The sequence below is a fragment of the Empidonax traillii genome, unplaced genomic scaffold (assembly GCF_003031625.1).
Source record: "Empidonax traillii isolate 1590-97213 ecotype Southwest subspecies unplaced genomic scaffold, ASM303162v1 scaffold389:size961896, whole genome shotgun sequence".
In the NCBI taxonomy this organism is placed as follows: domain Eukaryota; kingdom Metazoa; phylum Chordata; class Aves; order Passeriformes; family Tyrannidae; genus Empidonax; species Empidonax traillii.
This window is the reverse complement of record NW_020955582.1, coordinates 535,255-539,767: the sequence shown is the minus strand read 5'-3', so window position 1 is coordinate 539,767 and position 4,513 is coordinate 535,255. Positions and strand designations below refer to the sequence as shown.

The 4,513-nt window shown below is 40.6% G+C and overlaps 1 protein-coding gene and 1 non-coding gene across 6 annotated transcripts in view; one reads left to right on the top strand and one right to left on the bottom strand.

Annotated features, from left to right (window-relative positions):
• Window positions 1-4,513, top strand: part of TMCC3 (transmembrane and coiled-coil domain family 3) — a 161,731-nt gene that overhangs the window by 130,642 nt on the left and 26,576 nt on the right. The window lies entirely within an intron of this gene.
• Window positions 1,383-1,454, bottom strand: TRNAG-GCC. Its single transcript has one exon. It is a non-coding gene; the product is annotated as a tRNA-Gly (tRNA).

The following is a 4,513-nucleotide window of genomic DNA, read 5'->3' as shown; positions in this document are numbered from 1 at the left end:
CATCTACGTCCTGAGGACCTCGCTGCCACCGTCCAAGCGTGCTTGGCCCCGGCAGATGAACCTCAGGATTAAAGGGTGGGCTCAGTTCCGCGCACACTGTGTCTCACCTAAAAAATCCAATGCGCAGGCTGGAAGGTGTAAAGACCTTCCCCGGTTCTTCGTTCGCGAAGACTGGCCATTACATTACATCCATTGTCATAGGGAATGAAAGTCAGAAACAATTTGCCCGTTATCCACTGGCTGGCATGCTGGTCCATCAGTAGGCAGATAACTGAAGATTATCCTTGCTGACCTGCTCAGCCAGAAAGGTTTTGCAAGGGACACTCTTGAAGCCGAAGCCATTATCAAGGACAATTAAAGAAACTGAAGCAAGCAGAAAATATTCTGTAGCATTTTAGGGACATAAAATCTGAGGGAATTGAGGGGTGGGGAGTAATGGAATCAGGGAAGGTGCTGCTGGCTTTGTTACTTTAGGAAACAAGTCTAAGGTCCATAGGATACCACATATCCTTGTTTTTGCTGAACTAATGATTCTGCTGGATTGTGATGGATTATACAGCAGATTGTCCCTGTCACTTCTCTAGCAATTCAGATGTGTCCAAGGGAATGCAGCATTTGATCCCAGTTCAGACTGAGCTAGGGCTGAAATCTCTAAGAGGCAGTGGATAACTGTGCATTATGGAACACCTTGAGTTGCAAAGGTTACTTTGAAATAACATTTGTATGGATACGAATAGAATGCATCTTTGAAAGTTTAGAAGGGGGGAGTTCCTTTTTTTTAAAGAATTGGTCTTGATTTTTTTTTAAATCTGTGTTGCATGAGTTAATTTAAGATTTGCAGAAGACTAGTGTTAACTAAATTTGGGCAGAGGATAAATGGAAAATTCTTACCAATCCACATTCTGAATTCTCTCTCCAAGAATACTGAATGTTCACTGCTTTCTAGTGATTTGTTTGATTTGGGCTTTTCTTCTGTCAGTAGGCACCCTTAATTCTATTTGACAGTGTTCCATTGTCTTCAAGAGCATAGTATAGTGATGTTCCTGATAATCTTTTTGAGAATCTGTGTTTGTCTGTGCTTGCAAGCACAAACAGCCATTGATGTTAATCACATGTTTGAAATGCCTTTCTGCACTGCTTAGCTCCAGTGATTAAATTAATGGCCAGTCTCTTCACGAAGGAAGAACCGGGGAAGGTCTTTCCACCTTCCAGCCTGCGCATTGGGTTTTTTAGGTGAGACACAGTGTGCGCGGAACTGAGCCCACCCTTTAATCCTGAGGTTCATCTGCCGGGGCCAAGCACGCTTGGACGGTGGCAGCGAGGTCCTCAGGATGTAGATGGATTGCCTTACAGGGCTAACGAGCTCCATCTGCCCGGGGAGGGGCCCCGACCAGGATTCGAACCCGGGTCTCTGCAGTGGCAGTGCAGTGTCATTTCCCCTAGACCACCGGGGGCTCCCTGCTTAGCTCCACACAGTGTGGAAGAATGGTCTTTACTGAAGTAACTCTGGTTGTTACTTCTGAAACTTGCCTTCTAAATCTCTTGACAGAGCTCTGGAGTTTTCGTAATGCTTCATTCCTGTGCATGACATTATTATTTCACTTCCATAACCACTAAAGCAAGTAAATCATGACCTTCATAAAAAATAAAAAATTTGGGGGTTTTTTTGGAATGGATTATCGTGTATTATCTTACCAAGTGTTGAGTGTTTTTACAGCTTGTCTACACTTTGTGTACTTTCAATTAAAAAAAAAAAATACTTTTAATACATGTTGGGCTTTGCTGCATGCTAGGCTGAATATTGCAGATGACTTTTTGGCTCTGGTTCACTTTTTGCATGCCAAAATTGACTTCCATGTTAAGATTCATAACTGGAAGAAATGAAGCTTCAGTTGAAAAAAGAAGTCTTTTACAGAATTCTTCTATTAACTTTTCTAATGCCTGACACGTAGAGCAGGATTGTCCAAGAAGACATTCCAAAGGATGTAATCTATTTTGTGCAAGTAGTTGCTGTCCTAGGTGATGAAAATTTCTTTCATGAATATATTTAATAGAAAAAAAATTAAATCAGTCAAGTCTTGAAATAACGTGAAGTTCTGAAGCAGAACAGCAAAAATTTTTGTAACCATCGTCTTGGGGTTCTTAAATGAATAAATATGCACAGAGGATCTCAAAGGGGACAGGCTCTCTTGATTTGATCTCTAACTGGAGTACCATCATCTCTCTTCAATGCTGAATTGAGTATAGAAGCCAGTTTCTGCCTACCATGATTTTAGAGGTAACTAGATGGCATTACTTCTGTTACGTGTTTGCTGAAGATGTAACAGCAGTGTACAGAAATTAAGTTGTGCCCACAGTCCATTTAAATGCTCTGGCTTGCATGCAGTACTGCTTTCCAAGTTATTGTTGTCAACATAATTAAGTAGTGATGCTTGTGGGTTTTTTTGATAAATTTCATTCAGATCACGGCTGGTGGGGAACATCACAATTGCTCTTTTAATGGGAGAAATGTGAGGCTCAGACACTGCTGATTAATAATGTACTGAAGAAATGGTCCAAAATAATTTTTTTACAGGAATAGGATAAAAATTAGACTCAATGTGTTTCATGGAAATACTGTAGCATGAGTAAGCTGCTGCTGAACAAAGGAAAGGAGTCTGTTGGAGACATTGAATATTCCCTACCATCTTGTTTGGTGAGCTCCTTGAGAGCCTGCGTTTCTGGGGTGTGCAAACTGATCAAGGCCTCTGTGCCTCTTGAGGCAGGCTGGCCCCAGCTCTGTAGGGGCTCAGGGCAAAAAGTTGAAGAATAAAAAGAACAAGCCTGAGAATACAAGGTCAACGTGCTAGTGTGCCCTCTTGTAGTGATAGCGCATTACTCCAAAACACATCTGGTGTGAGTACAGCTCTTCTCTTGCTGGGGCATGTCCTCACTGCCCTACTGTCTTCTGTAATATCTCCATAAATCTCGGGGTCTAGTGGACCATATTCTTCAGGAGAGGCAGAGGAGCGTCATTGTCTTAGCTGTTGGTTCGGTGATTTGATGTCTTCCTTGAAGCTGTGAGTTTGAACACGTCCTAAGCCGAATCCAACTGTTAGTTTCTTGCTGAACAGTCTTAGCTGATAAGTAAGCCTGCTGGCCCCTGCCTGGTGCTGGAAGGCACATACGGCTAAACACGTCATTCATCTGCAATGGAGCTTTTCTTCCCATTGATTTCTGCTTCAAAATCATATATTTTTTACGTAAATTGATTCACCTGATAACAGATTGTGATATCAGTGCCCTTGTTAGTGGACTATTATGAAGTCACTTCAAAGGAATCCCTGGAGAAAGAGGGAGTAAACATTTTGGGAAAACAGATTTTAAAGCATGTAAAATAACAGGAAAAAGAATTCAGGAAATGACTGGCTAAGTGCATCTCACTTGACACAGTAACATTTGTCTTAGTACAAAATCTTCAGACTACATGCGTTAGTTCTTTTGTAGGTTGTTTAGAATTATATTAATCATATTGTTTCAATCAGCTAAAAATGCTTTTGAAGTATTACTTACCATCCTTCCAGTCTTTGTTATTTAAGTGGCACAGAAGAGAGACAAAGATGATATTGGTAATTCTTTTCATTATATAGATACCACAGTTCTTTAATTTATAGTAATAATTGCTGTAAGCTTAAAAAAAAAGGTTTGACTAAAAAAAATTATTTTTTAAAAAGTATATTTTAAGTACAATTGCAGTCATATCCCCCTCCTCCAGTAACTATAGTATGGAGCAATGGTAGGTTTCAAAGCAGATGTTATTTTTGCTTGACAGGCAAGTGTCAGCCTGGTTAGCCTCACAAGGAGATTATGACTGATAGTAACTTAGCACTTAAGCTTTCAATATTGACCTGCGTTTGTTTGGGTTTTGTTTGTTTTGTATGTATGATCCCTTTTGTACTTTTTTGTGCTTTTGAGAAGTGAAGGCACATACAGAAGAGACTGGAGAGAAAAGTTTCTTCCAGGCACAGGCAGGCTGGTGGGGGGGATGGCTGAGTGCCAGACCTTGTTACATGGCTTCTGGAGCTGCTTGTTCTGCATTCACATTGGTTTGTGTTTCTGCAGCTGTATCATATTGCTGCTGTTAACTTACTATTCGACTCCTAGACTTGAAGCTGTTGTTGTTTTCCTTGTAAAGTTATGTAAGCTAAAGAGTATCTGTACGTTTGATAAGGCATCTTTTGAGAGACTGAGAATGACCTACTAGAAAGCTTGTGCTTGGATACGGAGATTATTTTCTTCAAATTTCCCAATGTGAATGGATACCAATATGATTTACAGAAATTGCACCACTAGTGACAGATTACGTGCTTCTGTTATGAAGTTAGATCCTACCTTCAAGACCCCTTGGCTCAGAGATGAATAAAATCTAAACTGAATCAAGAAATTTTTGAGAGTAGGTAGATCCTGCAGAAGTTCTGGATGAGGGGAACGTACCCACCTATTACAAGGTATGTCAATAGAAAAGTGGTAGGGA